The sequence below is a fragment of the Pezoporus wallicus genome, unplaced genomic scaffold (genome assembly GCF_028554395.1).
Source record: "Pezoporus wallicus isolate ANWC-B61680 ecotype Strahan unplaced genomic scaffold, APGP_CSIRO_Pwel_v1 scaffold_13239, whole genome shotgun sequence".
Lineage (NCBI taxonomy): Eukaryota > Metazoa > Chordata > Aves > Psittaciformes > Psittacidae > Pezoporus > Pezoporus wallicus.
Genome location: NW_026642052.1, coordinates 1,099,089 through 1,112,457, shown reverse-complemented (window position 1 = coordinate 1,112,457; position 13,369 = coordinate 1,099,089). Strand labels below are relative to the sequence as shown.

At 38.9% G+C, this 13,369-nt stretch overlaps 1 long non-coding RNA gene across 2 annotated transcripts; it reads right to left on the bottom strand.

The window, feature by feature from the left end:
- Positions 1–3,892: 3,892 nt before the first annotated feature.
- On the bottom strand, positions 3,893–7,602 carry LOC130608668 (uncharacterized). 2 transcript variants are annotated; one of them, XR_008974603.1, is made up of 4 exons: positions 6,880–7,602; positions 5,867–5,995; positions 5,318–5,498; positions 3,893–4,012 (listed from the first exon to the last, which is right to left on the bottom strand). It is a non-coding gene; the product is annotated as an uncharacterized LOC130608668 (long non-coding RNA). The 2 variants fall into 2 exon arrangements; XR_008974604.1 differs by lacking the exon at positions 6,880–7,602 and adding an exon at positions 6,391–6,866.
- Between the last annotated feature and the right edge of the window lie 5,767 nt (positions 7,603–13,369).

Here is a 13,369-nt window from a genome sequence, read left to right as displayed (position 1 = left end):
CAAAAAAGTACAGAGTTGAGCACCTCTACAGCCTTGGAGCTTCCTGCTAGAATTTTTTTTGTAGAAGGACCTAGAAGCCACAAATAAAGAGTGGGACTGACCAAACTGCGTAACATGAGGGCTCCAATCACAAAAGGCTCATCCTTTAAAGTGACAGCTGTAGGCAAGAGAAAAATATCAGCAGTTATGGAGAGGCTAAGAGAAAAAGAAAATCATGCCCCTCTAGTACTTGCCAGACATGTTGTTGAAATTCAGTCTTGTCTCTTAAGTCGATGCACTGTGTTGAACAGCTGATTCACTAAAGCACACTCTTCTCTGTACCAATAAAAATCTGTAATTCATATGCCCCAATGTTCACAAACAATACTTTTCTCCAGATTGAATGTCATTGTGGCTTGTGTATGTGAAAAGTGACAAAGTGCTATCGTGTTTTTAGAGCTCAGGAACAGTCCCACACACAATGTGCTTTTTCATCACCAAAGGAGATGAAAGCATAAAACAAAACCAAACATGACAATAAAACTCTGAAAACAGGATAAAAATATTCACTAAGAACAATAGCCTTAACAAAGAATACAACACACCATCTCTCTGGACTGAGGTCAGAGGTGATTTTAGTTTGTGTAATTTTATTATTGGAGACTTTAAAGGTCACTGACCTACAGCAATACAACTATTCTTTCACCTACAAGAGTAAACAATCACCTAACACTCTCCAGCTAGTAGTTCATCTAGCAGAGGCAAGAAAACTACCCTTAATTCAGGTTTAAATGTTTTTGTGTTTATTGACAGATTCTTCAAGAAAAGTCAAGCCTTTCTTTCTTGAAGTATATTTCCTTCAGTCCCCCACATGTAGCCAAAGGGACACTAAAGAAAAAGGGAACATAATGAAACCTCTCAGAAAATTAGTGTACAATGTGGACCCTAAAGGATATTTATAGAGGGACCTTCAGGGCCCAGGGTAATCAGAAGACTAACTAAATATTCCAGCTTCGGTGTTTGCAAGTACCATTTTCTCTTTCCATTGCTGACAGAGGGATACTTGGACTCTTTTGGCTAAAGTTAGCCTTTGTGAATGCTAATTCTTCTGTCCCAAATACCTGTGTGTGTTTTTTCCAAGCTTAAACCAAAAATATCTGTGAATAGTTCCAGCAGACTGCTAAAGACATCAGGTACAAGAGAAGCAAGAAAGTTTTTCTTTGCTGCTGTTCAAAGATACTCTTTCATGAGCAACTATGGAGACATACCCAGCCAGTTGATGTTAATTACATACAGGCTAGACAGAAGATGCAATTTTTAAGTGAAGGCAATTAGACTTACCAGATATGATAGTGAGTTTGTCACTGGAAGTCTTGAAACAAAATGTAGTGTCTTTCTAAAAGCTATGTTTCCTGTCTCAAGAAGAATTTATGCTGGGATTATGGAGTTGGGTTCTCTGATCTGGCTTGTACAAGAGGTCAGATGAGCCAACCCCGATAGTCTGTTCTAGCCTCTAAGCCAGTGAATAAAGAAACTGCAAATATTTCCATGATTAACCAGAAAAAGAGGCTGATTATATTAAAGAAAAAGAATAAATGCTCCAACCCTGGCAGAGTTCAAGTCTAGGTTGGACAGGTTTTTGGCAACCTGTTCTAGTGGGAGATATCTCTGACCACGGCAGGGAGGTTGGAACTGAATGACCTTTAAAGGTCATTTCCAACCCAAACATATTATCTGATTCAATAATTCTAAAACGAATGAAAAAAGTTGGCCTTGCCTACTAACATTCAGAAGTGGGACAGAAATAAGCATCTGAAGTAATAATCACTGTGAATTACTTAAAATGCAGAGGAAAATTATAAACATCAGCAGAAAATTTCTAGCAATGCTTGGCCACCTTCTTCACCCCCATGCAGGGCACTATTTCCTGTATTTTATTGGTTTGGCTGATTTGTCCAAAAGGTCACAAAGTAAGTTTATCTTGACTTCTTCATAAGGCTATTGTACAGATTTATATAGCATGAGGCTATTAACAGATTTCATTATAAGGGCCATTTGTCTTACATCTGTTGACGTTTGAGTACTCATGACTTCTGCTGAGTGACTTATTGTGACAGAAAATACGTGTAGGAATACACCACGTGTGGCAGAGTGTAGGAAAGTATCTCAGGAAGTACCACCATTTTCACATATTTAAGTGTTAGAAAACTGACACTCAAAGACTCAAAGAAGTATTAATCTAATTCTTCTTCAATATTTTAAGGATAAGACATCAAAGCCAAGTATGCGATTCAAAATGTAGTGCTTTGGTTAGAAAAAGTGACTATGGTGTAAAGTGAGAAAGAAATTTACCTAAGTACATACAAAAGTGCACCAGGCTTGGGTGACTGGCTCCACATGTTTTATCTACACATACAAATTAAATGATGTGTAAAGTTAAATAGAGTCTAAGCATCTAATTGCAAAATTTACATTTCCCTCTCCCCCCCCAGAAAAAAATCCTTTACTCAGCTGAGAAAACTTCATCACATCATAGTTTGTATCATCACTGCCTGCCCTTTGTCAGAGGCATTGGCTGCAGATTACAACACAGAATTCCTCTTCTTCTCTGAGTACTTGAAGATACAAGCTCCCAGAATTACTCCAGTAGTTTGGAAGGTGATAATTGCAAGTTTGGTCTACAAGCACTGCAAAGGACTTGCTACTTTCCTTGGCTTCCTTACCTCCTTGCCAGTGCAAGAACCTTGAAACGGTCAGATTTGTCTCAGTTCCCCTTAGACAAGTTTAAAAATAAAAGCAATAAAACTTATTCTTGCAAAACAAAAGACTATGTTCCAGATTATGAAGCTGAAAACACACTTTAAAAAGTAAAGCATAAAATAAATGAACTGACATTTAAGACATACCTGACATGAATGCTCTTGCTTTCTCTAAATACATTCAGTAGAAGTATAGCAACTTCTAAAGAAAAGGTAAAGACAAGGGTCTCAGCATTTGCAGGCCCATATCAAGCAATTGCAGACCCATCAGAAATAGTGTCTGATCTACAGACTGAAAACACCACTCAGAATTGTCTTTCAGAAGGGGACCTCTTTGAGCCTTTACTTGGAAATAGAAGCTAAAAGGGCAGCAGCTCAGTAGTATTCATTCTCTGAAACATTTTCATTTCCAGTTTACCTCAAAGGTTAGTTGGAAGTTAGCAATCTACCCTTCACAAATATGCCTTTCTAACTTTAAACATTATTTCAATTTTTCTTGGAGACCATTCCCGGCATACTAATAACACAGATGAGAAAGCTGGCCCTTAGAAAGCTTCGTTTTCTATTTTGGGGGGGAATTCACCTGTCTCCAAATTCAGGAGATACCCAGACTCCACAAATTACTTACATATTAATGCATATATACTTGAAGTGTGCTAAGTGATGTGTAAAGTACTCAAACATACTCACATTTGCAAAGGTGCCCATCACCACTCTCACACCTAAACTCATAGTCTGTGTAAACCAAGTATTCCTCTCCCTTTAAAGGTTAAATCCACTAGTCTCAAAGTACTCCTAGCAGGTTAATCTTTACAGAGAACACAGTGAAGCTTCCATCTTTTTTTCATAAGACCCAACAGTGGTATCTCTTATTCACCTAAGAGCCACAGAAAGCACACTCAACAGTCTCATCTGCTTTGGGGATTCAAAACCCAAATACTTCTCTGGAGAATCTTCTAAGCACCCTGCAGGGCCCTACAGGAAAGATTTATCTGACCAGCTAAGAATGTGAGCATGAATCAATAAACTATTGTGTTAAGAGTCCTGCTCCTATGTCTGGGTCCTTGTAAAGAAGAACATGCCCTTGGCCACAGAGGAAATATACAGAAACTTTCTTAAGGAAGAAAAGAAAAATAAGACCCACCCTTCCCAATATTAGTGAGTCACACACTCTCAGACTCTCACCATTTTCAGTTTAAGCTCTCCTTACTTCAGTTTGAAATGGCAGGACAATCTCATCACAGCTCTCAGTTTCTGTGCTGCAATTTGCTTTTCTGAAAAGCAGAATGATATTCACAGCAGTGTTGGAGGACTCACTGGTCAACACCTGCAAACATAGCTAGAGGCGTAAATCCACTTTCTAATCAATAGGACTTTGATGACTGTTAAACATGATCAACCCTGTTCCCCCCTCCGGTGTGTTTGCAAACCAGATTTTCAGCAAATAAAGCATGTCAAATTTATTATAGAACAGTATTGCCCTCCTGTGGCCAAAGACTATTCTGAAGAAACAACTCTTAGGAGGGTTGGTTCCCTTTTATTTGTTTCCCGTGCACAACCTCAGATATTCTAGGCAATCTTTTGGAAAGGAACCCCTCCAAAACCTATATCCAAATCTGGGTTTATGGCATAGTAGATGAACAGAAAGAGTAAGCAGTAGATGTGATGCCAGTCCCTGTGGTTCCTTAAATTTCTCCTGATGATGTTACAGCAAAAATAATGATTATCTACACTCATCTTCAGTGGTCATATTTAACAGTGACAGAATTTCTTTCTGTACATTTTCGATTAATCAGTCCTCTTCTACTTTAGATTTACATTTTTTTTATTAATCCAAAAGTAGAACCATATCCTGTCTGCTCGCAGACCAAAAGACAACTTTCTATCCCTTCACTGGGAGCAGGCCTGATCCTTTCAGACCTTAAACAAAATCCGTGTAAGCAAACAGATTCTCTTTGAATTGAATGTCTTTTGGATCAAGTCATTTAGTCAGACATAATGCAAGTCTGCAGAGACACACAAAATCATAAAGAGTCTGCGGCGTAGGTCAGTGACTGACATGAAGCCCTCCATGGCAAAATCTTAAGTCCCCACCACACAGAATTGATGTTCAAAGCAGAAGAGAATGTCCCACCCCTGAATATATAAAGTACTCTCTGACATCCCCATAACTTAACCAAACAGTATGGCTTAACCAATACAATTACAACTTTTTCATGGATAAAAAACTTGGAGATAATAAAAAAGGTCTTAAATATTGGATCAGAGACACACCTGAGAGAAAACTGTTGCAATAAAGAATTTATATATATAAATGACAGGATGAATGTAGTTAAAGCAGTCTAAATTCTTCACCATTATGTCAAAAAGTGCAGTTGAAAATCTGGTTACAGTTTCTGTGAAGATTAATTGCACTTGACATATTCCACGGAATGTGCTTGGCCCAATCTCTTCTACCTGCCAAAAGTCAGTTAATATGATTCAGCTTTTCTGTCCAGCTGTCAAGGCTGGAGAAATAGGGGTAAGCATCTCTATCATTCTTTTATGATTGCCAGCTATGCAGTGCAAGAATGACTTACCTCTTCCTTCCCACAGACAGTCTTTTTCTGATAGACACTTCCAGAGCTGCCACAAATTTAAACAGAGTATTAAAGGTTATTATGGTGACGAATTTTAAACTTTTAACCAGGACTATGCATGTCCAACCCTCATGGCTCTTCTGAGGCATGGAACAGAAATAATCCCATGTGACCAATACCCCTGATATAGTAGAAGAGAACATTAAGGAATCCATCTACTCAAAAGCATTTTAAGTTGTTTCTGGAAAACATACAGCCCAAAACAGAGGATGAATAGGAATCCTGGGCCACAGCTAACTTCCTCAGCCATGGCCATATTTTTTCAACGGACTGGGATGCATTAAATGCACACTCCATAATATGTTTATTTTCTGATTAAAATAAAATCAACTTTACTTTCAGATAAGTATTGACAGCAAATTTTCCTTGCTGCACAATATTTCCTTCTGATCAATGAACTTTAATGATCATCTCAAGAGAAACAGCACTTGCATAGCACTAGGTTCCAGAAGAGTCTATAGAACGTGATGCAAAGTGAGGGCTACATACCCTGGGTACATATAGAGGGCAGCCAGGATAAGGCGTAATTCTCATTCTCCTGAAAATATTTGAAAAGGATTTTTCCTAAGCTTCCCTTCCAAGAACATTTTGTGCAGACCAAGCGTACAGAACTGCAGCCTTGATGGAAGAAGAATATTTGAAAGATTTTATCAACAAGATGACAAAAAATACTGCTCACTTGTTCATTAATTGTGTGTAATAAATTATTATAGATACCTGCCAGTTAGGACAACACTAAAGAAATTAGGCTTGCTATAATTTGATTTAATTGAACAGATCACCAGTGTTTTTTAAATGGAAGTATAAAAACAACAGCCTTTTTCCAGCTCAAGCTCCATTGCTGTCTTCAGCAAGAATGTTCACTGGCTACATCTTTCCACAACATGTCCTTTAGCACAAGTGAAGATAGGTAGGTAGGTAGATAGATAGATAGATACATACATACATACATACATACATAATTTGGATTTCTTCTGGGAACCCTGAAGACATCCTCCATTCCTCTTGTGTACCTTATTCCTAATCCTGTGTCAGCAAACAGGCACATATGGATCTTGATACTCACTCCCAAGTGCAGCAGATTTTTGATTGTTCGCTTTATTTTTACATCTTTTGTGATCAAGGTTGTTTGGGGTTTTTTGGATGCTATATAGGAAAAACAAATAGAAATGATTAAGTGGCTTGCATTTAGAATTCCATTTATTTATATTTTTGGCTGGTAGGTTTGTCATCCCTAATGCTCAATATTAGTTATATTAAATTTAACATTATACAGAACCAATATTTTCATTTAACCACTATTCCCCAGAAAACAATTTTCTTGAAAATTACACTGATTTCTTTTCTTGTTGGTAGTCAACCTTGCAGAAGCAACAGAATCTAACTGAAACAACCAGGTACGACAGCAGGATGCCACATCTAGTGCAGATGTGTTCTCACTTTTTGACCCAGACTACAGCAAAGAAAGTAACTTCATCGTCCCACCCATAGCTCACACTCACCATTTATCTTATAAGCTCAGTACTTCTTCCTCTGTTGTGTAACTGTCCTTCACAGCACGTCTCTACTTGGATAGTGTGTATATCTGGCAAGAAGCAAGTCTTCTGACTAACAAGTTATTTTTCAGGCTGTCATATATCTGAAAGCTAAGAAAATGATGAGAATTGCTTTCGTTCTTGAGACTGGTGTGGCCTTATCTCCTACAACAATTACTGCCCTTTTGAGTTCATTCCCCCTGAGCAGATATTCAGCCACTGCTCCTCACTTTTTTATATTTGAATGCCTCATAGCCAATAAGGATAACAAAATACCCTGAAATCACTGTTTGGCTGGTGTATTCCTAACTCAACTGAAGACTCTCCTGTCTTGAGGAATTTCTCTGTAGATTTTTTCTAGCTCTGAAATCCTCTATTTGAACCCGGCACAGAAGAGTAGCTCTTCCAGCTGGACTAGAAGATCCCATCTGTTTATTTGGCTCAGTTTCCCACAACTCCTATGACGGTTTTTCTGCCTAAACAGCTGAAATTTCAGGAACAGCACTGAGAATGAGAACTACTCCTTTTATATTCTCAAGTGTTCATGCCTGAGCTTGTAATACTCTAAAACACCAAGCCATCTCAGAGGGATGCTCACCAAACATTCAATCTCCCATATAACAGTAACTTGAAAAACATTGCTGCTTCTTTTCAAGAATTCTGACAACAAATAAACCAGAAAATAAAATGTTTTCTCTATGTATCAACAGATATACTGTGCCACACTGGAATAACGCAGAACTGTGACACACTTTTTGACCCAACTCTTCTTGCACATCTAGGAAAAGAGTGGCAGAAGTTCCAATAAATTTTGAAAGGTATAGCTATTGCTTGGTAGTTTGAAAGTTATATACACAATGAAGGAGGAATGGAAGGAAAAGGGGTGTAAGCATGTATTATGCAGGGACACTTAGAAAGCTGTGATGTGAACACTAAAAACGAAGGAAGATCATGAAAGTATGTAAACGAATGACACAGACAAAGCTGGATGGGAAGAGGATTAAGAAGTACAAGAGGCAGAGAAGCAAGAGGCAGAAATGATTCAAGGTGGCTGCACAGCCAAATATGAACACACTTACACTCTTGCTCAATACAGAAGACCTCCTGTTGTCACATCTCACAGTGAAAATCAGCAGCCTAGAAGCAATCAGGATTGCTGTACTATATTTTTGTGGGAGAAATAGGGATCAAGTTACATTGCAACAATACTTTTAAGGAGTTCTTAACTGAATCCCTGACAAAAAAGGGACATACTCTGACAGAAAACTGATGTAAAGGAAAGTATCTGTCAGGTTTGTTTCTATACTGCATTGATGAATGCCAGAAAAGATCATTCAGGAGGAACACAGATACAATTAATTATTTGTAATAGTTTTATGAAAGAAAAAAAATCAGTACTGATATATTGTATTCAAGGACATGGCACTTGGCATTTTTTCAGAATCCTTCTTGCTATTTCATATTCTGTTTCATTAAACTGCTCCTGCATTTTTTATTGAACTATACCCAATCATGAGTTGCATGGATGGGCTTCATCTCAGAGAGGAGCTGCATCTCACTGGCAGGTAAGATACCTGTTAGCAACTTGATTGCTTATTTTACTTTAATTGTATATTTTATACTAATAATTTAAAGCCCAAATTCTACTAAGATACATATATACCTAATATTAAATATGCAAGTACTCTTACAACAATAAAGTTCATGATGGTACCAGGATTATAAAACAAAGACACAGTTTCTGGATTCTGAGTGCTTGAGGAATCACCTTGCATTTCAAATCTTGAGTTTACTCAGTTTGTAAACTCTCTCTCATTGAAACTATTCAAGATTCCACCTAGAAAATCTTTATTATCCCCACTGCATTTATGAAGAAAAAGTGAGCCTGTAAAAACCTTGGATAAAAAAGAAAGATGGAATTACCAGTGCAGCCAGAAGTCATCTAGAGCTATAGTCAGGAGCACTGACTAGACAGCTAAGAATGCCAGTGAGTATTTTGTTTCTTCCCCAAACAAGTCAAGGTCCCCTTTAATCAGCCACAAAGATAATTTCTAGAAGGGCAGAATTCATGAGCTGGTTTTCATGCTCTTCTCTTTAGCATCAGCCCTAAACAGTTTAGCTAAGTAAGTAATTTCAGTAAGACAATGGCAACAGAAAGCTGTTCATTATGTTATAGAGATGTTTTAAAATAATATTGTACCAACACTTGTTTTTCTTCTTTCAGTAAAATTAAGTGCACAGAAAAATGTTTCCACTTTATGAAAATACATATTTAAAAATAAATTTCAGTCTGGTTAGTTCTCTTTGACATTCCAGTAATTCCTATTAAAGAGAAGTTAACGTAGTAACAAACATTTTGCCAGTTCATCTTTTCAGCACATTATGCAATTCATGTTCTTCACTTTGGCATTGTTCAACTTTCTGCTTGAATGCACAGAATTATATCCAAGGAATATAAAGAAGCTATTCAGGAAAAAAAAACAGTTACACAGCTTAATGTAATTTAAATGGCCAAAATTATTACAAAAAAAATCCCAAACCAAAACAAAACAAAAACCCACAAAACCAACACAGAGTATTTTTCCTATGATTGAAAACAGAACCTAAAACTTCTGATGCTGGAAAAGGACACATTATCTAGGCTTCCTTGGACAGGGAACTTAAAGTCACTCATGCAGAGAATCCTGGAGACAGATGCTGTGAGAAAGACTGCTTCTCTGAGCTGAAAATGGAGTTTGCACAGAGCAGGAAGGTTAACAATGATGTCTCAGGTACAGCTGTAAGTCACTGGGCAGCTTGAGGAATGCATACATGCATAAAGTGCTTTTAAGACAACTGTGACGTTCCATCACAGTGAGCTCTCACAGACTCCTTAAGGGAATATCAGAGGAATCCAGGTCCTGTTGCCCTACTGAAGTAGTCAAAACTGATGTTTAAAAGCTGATTCTGACCTTGGTCTGAGATTTACGAAACAGCACACGGTGATGGAATAGGCTTAATTCCTTGAGAAACAGAATTGTGTCTTGGATGAGAGATCTCATAGACATCTCTGACTGATACAAATCTCTGACTGTGCTGTCCTGGAAAACCTAAAGCACACCTGAAAAAAATACTCTTTAAATTAAAGTGAATTAGAGATTAGAGTAAAAGGAACTATATATCTCTGTGAAAATGAATATATAAAATGCAGAGTGATGCTGTCTCTTCTGCTATCAAAAGAAGGTAAACAAAGAAATAGGATCCCTCTATGTTTGCAAAACCATACTGAGAGGCAGACACTAGACACAGAGAATGCTTTGTGTCACGAACCAAGCAAGACCATCAGGCACCTCCAAAGCCATCTGGATTTGGAAGGTTTCTGTGCTATCAATTCCTGACATTAACCCAAAAGTGTTTTACCAGCATGGTCCTGTATAGGGCCAAAAAGATTTTAAACTATTAAGACCTAATCCAAAATATAAATGAAATCATGCAGGTGCAAGTAGAGCTAGTAGGATTATACACAAAGGTAAGGTACCTTTGTGGCTCTTCACAAGATCATGCTGCAGCTAACTGCTGTAATACGTACCACAAGAAGTTTTGGTTTTCCGCCACCATTAAAACAGGATAGAGACTCTTTCATGCCAGTTTTGCCTTCCTGCCTGTCGTGGTTTAAACCCAGTCAGGTAACATTTCTTACACTTCCTTGGGACTGAATCTTGCATTTAGGGGGCATGTGTACTCTCTTGCAGAACAAGACAGCTGATTTTAACACATGGATAGAGAATCACCAGTTAACTTAGATCAACCTTGACTAAATTCTATTATTGACAACACCAAACCAAGGGAAAAAGTCAAGATGTTCAGGAGGGTGAAATCTAGAGTGGTTACCACCAAAACAGTATTATCTACCTGCTGTCAAAAATAGGCAACGTACCAGGACTGATGTTGATATGCAAATGTACTGTGGTATCACAGAAGATACTGGCAAACCTTGACTATTTGGAGACATGTTTATATATTCTTCTATTTTTATTCTGTAATAGTCAATAACCACATAGTTGTGAGGTTGTTATAGATATAAGGACGACTGCTAAAAAGCCCTCCCCAAAATCCAGAAGTAGAAAATGCTAGAATTCATACACAAGAGCAGAACTGTACAGAAATCTGTCACTGGGGGAACTTCTGAATTATATAGTACCTGAGATTATTTTTCTTGTTTGGTGCTACATTCTTTAGCAAGACATTATACTACTGCTTTTCTTCAAAATGGAAAGAGAAGATCAAGATAGTCTTTGACTATCCTGTTCAAGATATCTGCTATGATGTGGTTAATTTACTAAAGCACTAAATAGTGCTGGATCTTGATTAATCTTCCTTTAAATGAGGAAAAGCATAGTTATAGCACAGATATAATAGGTGCCTGACAGCTAATCTTAATCAAGAAATTTAGGATTCATAATCGCTTGTCATTCTCAAAACTCCTAAGTTATGTAGAGTTTCTTTCTAAATACGACTATAAATACACATCTATGTTACAGCCAAGAACCAATTATTATTGCTTTTATAGTCTGGACACACTTGTTTAATCTAGATAAACTCAAAGGATCTATTTATTTTATTACTTCAATGAAGGTCGGTCAGAGGCTGCTAGGCTCAGCCTGCAGACCACATTTCTGGGTTAGAAGATGGAGATGAGAAGGCCACAACCGCTCTCATTTCCAGAGCCCTGAAACCCAGTATTTGAAATGTTGGCCAGCTTCTATCACTTGAAAAAAAATTGTAGATGTATATATAGTACGTGAAGGTGCAAATTCAATGGTGAACTAATTCTGGTAAAACGGAAGCCAGAAGCAGCTGGTCCAGCTCTTACGTTGTCTCTTAAAGGAAAAGACCTCCTGACATTATGCTCAGAAAGGAGTTTAAATCACATTCAAGCCTCTGAACATTAGCTTCAGTCTTTTGTTCTACCACTGTATTCTACCATGCACTGTTCCATAAATGCCATTAGACTTCCATCATTCTTCTAAGATTTTCTCTGACCTTTTTTGCTGCTTTGTAATGTCATCCTCATTCCAAATGTCTCTAATTTTGTTTTTCAAGTGAGCAAAGGGCAGAAAGAGACTTCTGAATGTGCTCCACATTATGTTTTCTTAATGCGTCTTTTTTAATGAGGACAATGAATACACACAAAGTGACTGTACCTCAACTCAGCTACAGCCATCTGGACCAATGCAAACCAAAATTTGGACCAAAAGAGTCCAAAATAGCTTAACACATAGAATCATAGAATAGTTAGGGTTGGAAAGGACCTTAAGATCATCAAGTGACAACCCCCCTGCCATGGGAAGAGACACCTCATACTAAACTGTATAACCCAAGGCCTCGTCCAACCTGGCCTTGAACACTGGCAGGGATGGAGCATTCACAACCTCCCTGGGCAACCCATTCCAGTGCCTCACCACCCTAGCAGGAAAGAATTTCCTCCTTATATCCAATCTAAACTTTCCCTGTTTAAGCTTTAACCCGTTACCCCTTGTCCTATCTCTATGGTCCCTAATGAAGAGTCCCTCTCCAGCATTCCTACAGGCCCCTTCAGATACTGGAAGGCTGCTATGAGGTCGCCACGCAGCCTTCTCTTCTCCAGGCTGAACAGCCCCAACTTTCTCAGCCCGTCTTCATAAGGGAGGTGCTCCAGTCCCCTGATCATCCTCATGGCCCTTCTCCGGATTTGTTCCAACAGTTCCATATCCTTTTTATGTTGAGGACACCAGAACTGCACACAATACTCCAGGTGAGGTCTCACAAGAGCAGAGTAGAGGGGCAGGATCACCTCCTTTGACCTGCTGGTCACGCTCCTTTTGATGCAGCCCAGGATACAGTTGGCTTTCCTGGCTGCGAGGGCACACTGCTGGCTCATGTTCATTTTCTCATCAACCAACACCCCCAAGTCCTTCTCCACAGGGCTGCTCTGAATCTCTTTGTTGTCCAACCTGTAGCTGGGCCTGGGATTGCTGTGACCCAGCTGTAGGACCTTGCACTTGGCATGGTTAAACTTCCTGAGGTTGGCATCAGCCCACCTCACAAGCGTGTCAAGGTCCCTCTGGATGGCATTCCTTCCCTCCAGGGTATCAACCGAACCACACAGCTTGGTGTCATCGGCAAACTTACTGAGGGCGCACTCAATCCCACTGTCCATGTCAACAACAAAGATGTTGAACAAGACCGGTCCCAACGCTGATCCCTGAGGGACACCACTCGTTACTGGTCTCCAGCTGGACACTGAGCCATTGACCACAACTCTTTGTGTGCGGCCATCCAGCCAGTTCTTTACCCACCGAGTGGTCCATCCATCAAATTGATGTCTCTCCAATTTAGAGACAAGGATGTCGTGCGGGACAGTGTCGAACGCTTTACACAAGTCCAGGTAGATGACATCAACTGCTCTACCCCTCTCCATCAGTTCTGTAGCCCCATC